This window comes from Myodes glareolus, chromosome 14, assembly GCF_982192425.1.
Source record: "Myodes glareolus chromosome 14, mMyoGla1.1, whole genome shotgun sequence".
In the NCBI taxonomy this organism is placed as follows: Eukaryota; Metazoa; Chordata; class Mammalia; order Rodentia; family Cricetidae; genus Myodes; species Myodes glareolus.
Window position 1 is genome coordinate 41,490,316 of NC_142039.1, and position 13,016 is coordinate 41,503,331.

Sequence of the window (13,016 nt, forward strand, 5' to 3'; positions counted from 1 at the left end):
TTTTGTAAATGTTCAAAAATTTATAATTTTATAATTTGTACATTTATAATGTACAAAACATTGATAAACTAGAGTTAGAACCTAGGGAAATGCATGTCCAGATGCATGGCTGATAGATGCTATGAACTGACTGGCTATATCTTTGAAGTTTATGTTGAAGCCTTTACCTTCCATATGATGGTACTTGGAATTGGAGCTTGGCGAATATAATCAAGTTTGGACAAGACTGATCCTCCTCAACAGCATTAGCGTCTGAGAAGGAGGAGGAAGAGAAGCCAGAATTCACTCAAACCCTCCCTCTTCCCCTCTCACTTTCTCTCCACCCCATCTCTGTGTCACATGAGGTCAAAGCCAGGACACACAGGAAGCAGACCCTCACCAAAAACTGAGCCAGGCCAGACTTTAACCCTGGGGTTCCCAGCCTCCAGATCTATGAGAGTTTAAATTCCCATCGTTTATGGCCGCCCAGCCAATGGTGTTTTGTCCTAGCAGCCCAAGGTGACTAATCTAATGAGTTTGCAAATTGTTCTGGTCTCTATAAAAACAACAATCCTGAGAAGTCTAGCAGTATTTAAAAGTCCAGCATACTTTGACAAAGTCATTTAACACCCTATGTTTTACTGGCAAACAGCGAATGTAGGGCAAAGACAGCAGCTGTTGCTTGTAAAGAGATCACAACAGCAGCCTCTCTGTGGCGTTTAATATGGAGCAGGCTCTGTTCAAAGGATTTTACACACCTTGGCTCCCTGACTTTTCTGACCACCATTAGAAGGTATACACTTCAGAGAATTTTGAAAACATTTTCTCAATTACAAAATATTGCGTGAAACACAGAGGGATTCCTAAGTAGACTGGCAAATAAATTTGGAAGGAAACAATTTGTAATTCTCATATAGCTGATAAAGGTTCAAACTTGGCTTATTGCTTGCTTGCTTATTGGCTTATTATTAGGTTTAATAATCTCTATAGTAAACTTTCTCTTTTCAAAACTAATTGTGTCATTTCTCACTTTTTTTTTTTAAAGCAGAGCTGAGATTGCTTTAAATTGAGTATGCTCAGGAAGAAGATAAGAGCCATCCATGGCGAACTTCTCAAGGCAGAGTCACCTAGATTTCCACTGTGTGTGTGTGTGTGGGGGTGCTCATGCGTGTGCATGATTGTGCATGTGAAGGCCAGAGGCCTGTCTTGGGTGTTGTTTCTTAGGAGCAGTCTATCTTGTTTGAGGCAGGCTCTCTCACTCTGGGACATGGAATAAACAAGATTGACTGGCCTGGGAATCTCAGGACACCCCTCATATCACCAAGGCTGCAAACATGCCAGTGCCTTCTTTACAGCCACAATACTCAGAGTCTCTCTGTTGGTGATGTTTTCAGAAATTTGTTTTGAAAGGACTCTGTCTTCAGTATCAAAGGTTCTCTTTAAGTACTCTGAACTTCAAGGTGGTGATAAGGCGTCTCTTTACTAGCTCTCTATTGCTGGTGAATCAGTCCACTGCTGTGCCAACTCTGTTTTTCGCTTTATGACTGAAAGAAACCACAGTGGCTTTGACAAAGCAATCTCCAATGTGATGTCTCATCGCTTCTTCACTTCTGCGTGTTCTGTTCTCAGGTACACACAGCCAAACCTGAGCACAGGGGAGGAGCAACACGAGATGCTGGAGGCATGGGGTACTGTCTTGGAAACTGGGTACCACACAAGATGGTGCACAACGCAGTCATCCAAAAGAGTCTTAGTGACTGGGGCTTTACTGTGTTAGAGTCTATGCTTGTAAGTTTTGTATAGTATTCTAAGGCCTGTGTTTGTGATAGGAATGTTTATAGGGACAAGGTGGTGATTCTAGCGGCAATACAATGACTTCATTGCTAAACTCAGAGTCTTGGAATTATTTGGGGATGCATCTTTTCAACAGCTTTTAGGATTTATACCAGGATCCCCAACCTACTAATAAAGAAGTTGTAACTAGCTCCCTCCTCTTTCTCTTCTTCCTATGTCTTCCTTCTTCCTCTCTTGCTTTCTCCCTCCCTCCCTCCCTCCCTCCCTCCCTCCCTCCCTCCTTTCTCTCTCTCTCTCTCTCTCTCTCTCTCTCCCTCCCTCCCTCCCTCCCTCCTCCTTTTCGTTCTTTCTCTCACAATCTTGCTACATAGTCCAGATAGGCCTCACCCTTACGGTTGCTCTGACTTATTAGCCTCTTCTGTGCTGGGGTTACAGAAACGTGCCATCACGCCCAGCCATAGCTACATTTCAGTGTGCATTTAGTATTTGTTCTTATAATTAATGTTTTATTGATGTCATCTTATTACTGAGTTACTTTTATAGATGTCGTCTTCTGAGAATCCGGAGCAGTTTGTATTCCAGAGAACAGTCCTGTGAGGCAGTTTTCCAGGGCTCAGGCTACAAATAAACTGATTAGATCATCAGAGAGCGCTTTTTTAGAGCACTAAGCATCTAAACTTAAGAGCTGTCATCAACCGCTGTCTCCTCGAGTACCTTGTCCTGTTAAGAATCATGCAGTTTATTCCATAAGACATGAGGAATCGTTACTGAATTTGCATACAGATATAGCACATGTTAGAATTTACCAGGGTGATTCCAGTTGGATTTTCTTGTGAGAGCTGCAGAGTCTGCTCTCTCCTCTGCTCGAGTCAAATGTGATGTGCTTCTGGATGTCTCTGGGAAGTCCTGTGCAGTGGCACTATTTTGTGACTCAGGACATATTAACTGGATGTTAGAGATTGGGTATAGAAGGAACAGTTTTTTCAAACAAAGGAGGAACGGCAGAAACATGGCTTAGCGGGTAGAAGCTCCTGCTGTGTAGAGCTGGCACCTTAAGCTCAATCTCTAGGACCCATGCTGTAAGGAAAGAATTGATTCCTAAAAGTTGGTTCCTGACCATCACATGCATGAGAGTGCACACACACACACACACACACACACACACACACACACACACACACGTACTCTCCTCCACACACACACAGCAGTAACAAAAAATTAATTAGAAAATAAGAAAGGGGAGCTGAGGGGATGGCTTGGAGGTTAAGAGCACTGACTGTTCTTCCAGAGATCCTGAGTTCAATTCCCAGCAGGTGCCCTCTTCTGGCCTGCAGGCACACTAGCAGGCAGAACACTGTATATATAATAAATAAACAAACCTTTAAAAAAAGAAAAGAAAAGAAAAAAGGTAGAGCTGGAAAGACTCAGGTAATAGTGCTGATGATAATGAGGTAAGATGGCTTAGTGGAGAAAAGAGCTCACTACCAAGCGGGAGGATCTGAGTTCTATCCCTGGGTTCCATGTACCAGAGATAGAGAACAAACTCTTGCAGGCTACTTTTCCCTCTTACTTCCACACATGCACAATGGCATGCACATCTACACAATAAATAAACAAACAAACAAATAAATAAATAAACGTAATTTTTAAAACTTTCAGAGTCAAGTGGTAAGTGTCCCAACCAGCCTCATGGTTTTGAACAGTGTACTGTAGACAGTGACTACATCACCCTCTCTGGAGAGAGGTCTTCACAAGTTTATTATCTCAATGATAATCGTTTATTATCTCGATGATAATCTGTCATATAAATCTGTAATAAAAAGGACGCCGAAAAATGGAAAACATCTCCACCTTGGGAAAGTCTAATTTTCTTTTCTGCAGGGGAAGTTGTTCATCCCATACTCTGGCCATGGCCTACAGGACATTTTCTGAATTCAGTAAATCTTAATGTTTCCAATTGGTTCTCTGTGCCAGCTATGCACATAGTCTATTTATGAATCTTCTCAAATATACAATTGATAGATTGTAATGTACTAACAAACGTTTAACAGCCAGCTATGGGAGAGAAATGAGTGAGCATACATATACATCTGCAAAATACACGCTCATAAAATTCAAAGCCCCATAAGGCTTCCATTTTTTTTTTCCAGTTTCTTAAATCCTTGTTTATCACTGTGTCTGCGTGATGGGGCGTGGCAGCACGTGTGCTCTGGCGCACATGTGGAGGCGGAAGGACAACTTTGTGGAGTCCGATCTTCCTTCCACCTTTATGTGGGGGACCGGGATCACACAACAGCTGCCCTTACCTGCTGAGCCACCTCACCAGCCCCTTAAATATTTCCTAATATAACTTTTAAATGAACGCTAAGCTAGAGTGCTTCCTTGGCTTCCGATTTAGACCTTCGGCTTCACAAGAACTGGCCTTTCTTGTGAAATCTGCTTTCCACTAAAAAGTCACTTTATTGCCAACAATAAATAGTGCCACAAGGTCAGTCCGAATAGCTGCCTCGCTAGCATTTCCTCACAGTAGTGATTCACACGTCCTCGGTTACGGTTTGGATATGATGTGTTGAAGATGTGGTCCTCAAGCAGTGGCTGCAGTCTCTGGGAAGAGATTTGGATTGTGAGGGCTCTGACACCCGCTGACGGATTCCTAAATTGATGGTGTTACTGGGAAGAGGTGCAAAAGCTTGGAGGGAAGGGTCTAGTTGGTGAGGATACATCACAGAAGTGTTCTTGGGACCATTTCTTCTCCCAGATCCTTCCTCTTCCTGCTTCCTGGATGTCTTGAGGTAAACAGATTTCTACCACACCTTATTCCAGAGCCAAAGACCATGAAGCCAGCATGCTGTGCTCACTGTAGGCTGTGCTCACTGTATGCTGTGCTCATTGTATACTCTACTCATTGTATACTCTGCTCACTGTATGCTGTGCTCATTGTATAATGTGCTCATTGTATGCTGTGCTCACTATATGTTGTGCTCATTGTACACTGTGCTCACTTCTCTGTGCTCACTGTACACTGTGCTCACTGTATGCTGTGCTCACCGCGCTGTGCTCACTGTATGCTGTGCTCACTGTACACTGTGTTCACTGTACGCTGTGCTCACCGCGCTGTGCTCACTGTATGCTGTGCTCACTGTACGCTGTGCTCATTGTATGCTGTGCTCATTGTATACTGTGCTCACTGTACACTTTGAGCCTTATCAACTCTTCTTCCCTTAGGGTGTTTTTGGCACACTTCATCACAATCAGAAAGTGTTAATGCATTAACTGAGCTCAGTACTGATGCAGGCGCTGGTTCTTGAGAACAAAAAAAGAAAGGGAAGGAAGGAAGGAAGGAAGAAGGAAGGAAGGAAAGGAGAAAGTCACCACATACAAAGAAAGTGCACTGGAACTTTGCCCAGATGTCAGTGGAATGAGCAATTCCCTTGCCAAACCAGCTCACTGATTTTGATTACTAAAAGAGCATTTCCTTCATACTGAAGACTGTTCACAATGTAACTACAGCTACATCGCTCTTTTAAGCTCAGTCTATGTTTTCAACACTTCCTCCCAGATCTTCATGAGTTTAGACAATGAAAGAATAGCTAGAGTTGTGGGGTTTAGCCCTGATTTCTAAGGTGGAACCAAGTCCAGTCTGATTACCAGCTCCTGGAATGTCAATCACTGTGGAGCTGGGGAGTCACCCACAGCAGTGTACCCTTCAACAGCATCTCATTTAGAAAAGAGACTCCTTGAGAAACAACCTTGGAGTCTAGGCAATAAACAGCAGACACTGGCAAGCGGGGCGTGACACATTTTCTCTGTCTTGAATTTAATTTGTTCCATTTTGATTTTATATAGCTTCATTTTGAATAATGGTGATATTTAGCAGTATGCACACACACAAATAGCTCTAGTGACTAAGTAGCCCTAGTAAGAGCTGAGCTCTACATTCCAGGGGATGCCAGGTTTCTGCCTTGAGCACAAAGATGCTGGATAAGTGCATACCCTCCTCCTTTGTCCCCTCCCCGCACTGTCATCCACCCACACGGGTCATCTATCCACACCACGTGCCACCAGCTTCCTCAGACCTCACCCATCTGTCTCATCCCTGAACTCAGGAGATCTGTCTATCTCCATTTTGATTCCCTGTTTCAGGTTCTTTAGCCACCCAAAGCTTTGCGTCAACTGATCTCAAGCTGCTACCTGGTCACATCACCCCACTGTGTCCCCACATTCTCCAGTCACATGGTAGTTGTTCTAGTTAGGGTGTCTATTGCTGTGATGAAACACCATGACCAAGAAGCAAATTGGAGAGGGAAGGGTTTATTTGACTTCCGCCTCCACATCACTATCCATCACTGACAGGAACTCAAGCAGGACAGGAACCTGGAGGCAGGAGCTGATGCAGAGGCCATGGAAGGGTGCTGCTTACTGGCTTTCTCCACATGGCTTGCTCAGCCTGCTTCCTTACAAAACTCAGGACCTCCAGTCCACATATGGCACCACCCACAATGGGCTAGGTTCTTCCCCCATCAATGACTAATTAAGAAAATGCCAGACAACCTGATATTATGGAGACGTTTTCTCAATTGAGGTTCCTTCCTTTCAGATAACTCCAGCTTGTGTCAAGTTGACATATAAAACCAGCCAACACAATGGTCATAGTAGACATGTCACATGATCCTCACATATTATTAATTGATTCACACTGGAGAGTTTAGACCAAGTGCAAGTCCAGGTGGAAACAGTAGGATATTGATTTTATTCCTACTGTGTATGATCCTGAGGGCAGATGTAGCTACAAATGATAGAGTTTTTGAAAAGGTTCATGATTTCAGAAGCCACAGAACAGCAGAGGAAACTGAATAGCAGGCCCGGGGATCCCACTGCTCTCCTGGGTTCCTAACAGCAGAATGGAGGGACAGATTGACAATCCCAAGCAAAGAAACCAGGCAAACACACAAATCTCCTTAAAGGATCAGCTATGCCTTCTTGTTCTGATCTGATTCTGAACTTTTCCTCTGATTGCCTTCTAGTACCAGATACAGAGACAACTCCATCGTCTGCTTAAATCTGTGCCTCCTCCTTACTCTCTGCTTATCCCTGTGATCTACTCTAATTAAGAACAAGGCAGAACAGAAAGATTTAAATTGACCACGGTCCTAGGTGAGGCTTTAGATGTGCATGCAATGAAAGGACCTGCTTGAGCAGATTAGAGAAATGGAAGAAGCCTGGAAAGGACCATTCCAGAGATGCTCTTGCTATATGACAAGAGGCTGCTGGGACCGAGGACATCTTCTGAGAGGAATCCGACACACACTACCTTCCACCCTTTCTCCCAACAGCCACAACAGTTTTTGATGTCAGGGGAATGAGCAATTCCCTTGCCAAACCAGCTCATCGATTTTTGAATACTAAAACAGCACTTCCGTTTTTGTAACTTACTCCAATAACGAGTTCTACCACTCTTGCTGTAAGAGGTACAACTGTGCACTCATTTTTCTGAAGTCTTCAATTACCCTGGACGCCACCAATGTGTCCCTTCTAACTGTGTGAATGAAAATCTCTGGGGCGATCTAGTGGTTTAGCTTGTGTCGCGCTCCTGTGCTCTGAACCAACATTGGGGACCGGGTGACTCGAGTTCCCTTCCTGACCCAATGCTGAGGATGACACATGAGAGAGCAAGAGGACGAAACAGAACAATTCAGAATAATAGTTTTCGGATCCTTCCATTGCAGTACATTGTACCGGCAAACTTTTCCTTAACCTGCTACTCATATGCATGTATTTCTGGTACTTGGTCTTATAATAAACTGGATTTCTTAGAGTGTACTGCAGTTAAAACATTTTTTACAAACTTCTCAACCCTGCTATACATTTTGCATGTTTGGATTCTGTGTCTAAATTTGTCCCTACTCTGATGTTTATCAGCAAGGCAGGTCCCTCTTTAGGGTTTTTCATAAACAGATATTAGAGACATTTCACCCTAATTCCTCTGCTCTTCATTTGCCCAGATTGGAGAGTAATCAGGCATACTTCTGTTCCCCTCCCCCCAGCTTTAACATTCAGCCTTATCTGTCCTTGTCTGTTCCCAATTTCATTAGTCTTTAATCCCTTTTCTCCCCACCCCAGTCTTATTACAGTAGAACATTCTATTTCTATTACTATTTACCATATGCTTTCTCACTTTTAAAATTAAAAACAGCCAATACTACCCAAACACCAAAAAAGTTTTATCAAACTTTCTCTCACATAGAATAATTTTTATAAGCTGAGGATAAACTGAGGAGAGAGCAGCACTAACATTTTGAAGTGAGCACAATTATTACATCAAATACATGTTATTTACTGGGATGACATTTTTTTCAAACCCAACCACAGCTCCTCTCAGAAAGCACAGATGACTCTGAAGAAGATAGTTGATTCCAATGTGGCTATTTGTGCTCAGTGTGGCACTGCACCTCGAAAGTCACGGACATTATGTTATTTTTTTTCTTTCTGCATATTATTAGTGTCCTTTTCAAAGATTTATCTGACATGCTAGGATATTGCTAGTGATGGGGAAAGTCTTCTCATAACTACAGGTGTCTTTCCCAGCGTCTTAGTTAGGTTTCTATTGCTGTGACAAGACACCATAACCAAAAAGCTAACTGGGGAGGAAAAAGCTTATTTGGCTTACACTTCGACAGCATTGTTCATCATTGAAGGAAGTCAGGACAGGAACTCAAAAGGAGCAGAATCCTGGAGGCAGGAGCTGATGCAGAGGCCACAGAGGGGTACTGCTTACTGAGTTGCTTTCCCTGGCTTGCTCAGCTGCTTTCTTATAGAATCCAGGACCAGCAGCCCAGGGACAGCACCATCCACCATGGGTCTAGGTCCTTCCCCATCAATCACTAACTAAAAAAATGCCTTACAGCTGGATCTTATGGAAGTATCTTCTCAACTAAGGTTCCCTCTTTTCGGGTAATTCTAGCTTGTGTGTCAAGTTGACCTACGAGCAGCCAGCATAATCAGTTATACAATTCAGTCTATTACTAAATATCTTAGAAACATCTACTGAGTCTGAAATAGATTTGTTTTCCCTTAATTTTAATAAAGTGACTAAAGTTTGCATCTTACACAATACTCAAACATCCTTGATGGACCTTGATGGACCCTGTTTTGCCTTTGTTTTTTGTATTTGTTTCTGTTTTGTTTGGGGGGTTTTGTTGTTGTTGTTGTTGTTGTTGTTGGACCCAGTGTTGTCGTTCATATTAAAGGAAGATTTGTGGATTCTTGTAACTGAGTCTGTCTTGTGTCCCACGGAATCAGCACTTGGCAGCTTTTACTGGATCTTCCCATATTTCTAAAACAACAAGAGTAGGGTTCTGTCACAGTGTGGAGCCACTTCCCTGGCCACATTTGTCCATCTCTAAAGTGTTTGGGAGTGAACAGTGGAAGTGTGTGTGAGGACATTAGCCCACCCATGACGCCAGCTTCCTCCTGCCAGCATACAACTCACTGCCTTCCAGATCCGTGGCAATCGCTTTATATTTCTTCAGAAACTCGCATTCCATCATTATTCTAAAATATGTTCATATTCTTCAGAACTGTACGACTAGAATTTTAAAACAATCCCTGAATCCATTCTCCAGTTCTTCGTGAAGCTCTCAGGTTTAATCTCAGGTTTAATCCTTTCCCTCTAATGTGTCTCATGGCCAGTTCTCGCAGACTTGAACATTAGGACAATTGTTAACTCTGTAGATTTTAAGGGAATTTTTGTAGCTTATCACGGCAGAGTCCGCTTTGTTTCACATCTGTTTGCTGCACAACCGGCCCTTTCTGTGGCTTTTTACTGTTGTGTGTGCCTTGCCTTACTGTTTAGTTTTCAGTGTCCAGTGTCTATCTGGCACTGGAGCCTCCAGTCCTGCCCATTTCACTGTTAAAATTTTTTTCTTGAGATAATAACCTCTGTATAATACAAACCAATGGAACTAATATTTTACTAAATGGCTTCACAGGTAGCAAACATTCGCATGGGTCCTTGTTTTTATTTACATGGTATAGTTACAGATGCAGGATGCCCTACAGTTCCTGAGAAACCTTGGCTAGAAGACAATGGTAACACTTGCCACCAGATGCTGAGAGGTGCTCCCCACGTCACTCACCCCGTACGTCTGCTCTCCAAAAATAAGTTAGCAATTTATCTATATTTTGAATCCAATCATTCACAGTTATTTCACCCTTAGAATACTAGGAGGGTCTCAAAGAGGATCCCACACCTTCCTTCTTTTTCTCAGGAGCAACATAGGCCAGCACAGCAACATCTGATCTGGACTTGTTCCTTTAATAATAACAATAATAGCGTCACAACTAGGACCTGCTCTGACCAGTTTTACCTGCCTCGTCCTATACCATCCACGACCATAAATTACAGCCTCGGATCACCAGAGCGGGAAAAATCTTTTAGACACCACTTCCACCAGTACTAAATTCTCCTCACAGTTCTGTTACTGTGTGAAAGGTAGCTTTTAAACTTATGGCTGATAAGCAAATCCCCTGTGACCCTGTAATTCAGTCACACTCTTCGTGAAAAGGGTGAGTGTCTCTGATAAGAGTCTGGTTTCAACTTCGTGTTTTTCCCTTTGGGAATCCAGGTCACTCACTGGCTGTTGCAATGTGGGAAGTGTTGCTAGCTTGGAACAGCGTGCAGAAGGCTTAGTACTAGAGAAGGCGCCATTCCTAGCAATGGTCTCTAATCCTAAACAGTTTGAACTTGTCCTGATTTCTGCCATTTGAACATAGATGGAGAAGGTGGCCATCTTCCTGCGGCCAGATGCCTTGCAGGTCCACTCCGAATCTCACTTGGCCTGGTTGTGCGCCCCACCGCTTGGGTCTGTACCGGGAACAGAACTGGTCTTTTTGAACATGGCTGGGAGTCCATAGGTCCCTCACTGCTGGTGGAACTTAGCCTGGGCTAAGTCTTTCCCACAATTCCCCATTAACGTAGCTGCTATAACAAAAATAACAAAAAAACGGGTGACTGTTAAAACACCTTTCGTGCTCATTGTGACGCTAAGTCCAGAGTTCTGGCTTTGTGAAAGGTGTTAGCGTCTTAGTAACCTAAGAACTTACCAGTACTGTTGTATTTACATATGCGCAGCTGCCCATTTGAGCTTGGTGACTGTAAACACCTTGCTCCAAATTAGATTCCACTCACTTTGCTGTTTATTTGTTTCTAAACAGGGTTTCTTTGTGTAGCCTGGCTGTCCTGGAACTCACTCTGTAGACCAGGCTGGCCTCGAACTCACACCTGTCTGCTTCCACCTCCCAAGAACTGGGGTTAAAGGCCTGTGCCACCACCGCCCAGATCTGCTCACCGTTTGCTGTCCTTGCAGCTTGTGCCAGCCATGCCAGGCTTGCTACAAAGTATCCAAACGGTTGCTGGCACTCAGCATGGTTGAGAAGCATAAGGACCAAGAGGTCAGTCATAGTCCTCACCTCACCGAAAGGGGCCTTATCAGGAGATCAACAGCTCTGTCTGCTTGCACTGCATAGCACGTGGCATCAAGTCTGGCACATTTCAGCAAGCATCTACCTGCAATCGTTGGGAAGATGGACATGGACTTGTGCTTAGCCCATGCCTGAGAATGAGGTCATTGACAGCTATACAGCAGGCAAATAAAACTGGCCAAAGGCCACATCACATTCACAAGTCAGGATCCACCCACACTCTGAAGGGCTGCGAACTTTGGACTTCGATGTTATGTCTATACTTCATTGATTGGATAACCAAATTGGTGTTAGCTGCTATGCTTGATGTGACAGGCTCACCAGGCAAAATTGCTTCCTATTTGCTGGGACCGTATCTCTAAATACCCAACTGAATTTTGCCATAGTTTTAAGGGAAAATTCAGATCCTAGGTAAATCAGGCTAAGGTGTTTTGCGTGGAGAAGTGGGTTACCATTTTCCAGGTCTTCTCTTAGTGATTAGCATCACCAGAAAAAAAAATGACAGAAAGGCCCAGAGCTGTGGGTTTGAGGTAAAGCCTGCCATGAGACCAGAGACGAAGAGTTCTCTCCTTTGGCAACAGGTAGAGGAAAAAATATTCTTTAGGTCAACACCCTTGTAGCTTCTGAGCCCTGGCTGCAGCACCAGAGTTCTGAGAAGACATTGTGTGTATGGTTGGGTCTCCGTACAAAGAAGATTGCAGTGGGATCGTGAAGATCCTATTTCGAAGCATTTAGGTTGGAAACCGACAATTTGTCCACTGAGCTTGCATTCCTTCATAACTTGTTCTTGGCTCACATGACAGGATCCTTTGTGGTGTTCAGAACTGCTGGGAGAGCTACAGGTTATCTCATATTTCAGTTAGAGGATTCTGAGTGAGAGAGACACTCTTCATTGCCTGAACGCTTTCTCCAAGAGCAGATCAACATTACAGAAAGAATAAAAGACACCAACTACTTGAAAACTTAACTAGAACCTTCAATTTGATTTATATTTCCTTCAAAAGAGCTACACTGTCCATACTGGCTTTCTCTACAATAAAAAAGTTGAGTTTGAAATAAAGTATACAGTAAAAAAAAATCATAGCAAAGGCTGGAGAGAAGACAGCTCAGTAGTTAAGAATGCTTTCTGCTCTTCTAGAGCAGTTCAGTTCCCAGAACCCACAACCAGTGTCTCACAACCACATTTAAGCCAGATCCAAGGGATCTGATACCGCTGACCTCTAAAAGCACCTTCACACACATTTGCACATACCCAATTACTGGACATACACATACACGTGCACATAGCCACATATTCTACATACACAAACATATACACATACCCAATTACTGTATGCACACACATATGCACATACACACATATACACATACCCAATTAGTGTACATACACACACACGTACACGCCCACATACTCTACATGCACACACATAATTTTAAAATGCTTTTTTAATTCATAGGGAGAAAAGCCTTGTACCTTTGTGTACAATGAGATGCCCCTGAAGGAACTCCTGAGTGCTTAAGTGTAAGACCAAAGAGATAACAGACAGAAGGTACATTATACGGAAGCATGTGTCATCAATCAGGGGCCCCAGCTGCCACAATGAAACACTTGGAGACATCAAATCTCCAAAATCTGCTGTGTCTGCATCTGAAACACTGGTAATTTTCAGTCTTATTCACTTGGGAGCATAGTTCCAAATCTATTCATTGTGTTCTATGCAGCAATTGCTTGTTCTTCTTCAATCACTGACTAGTTCTGTATA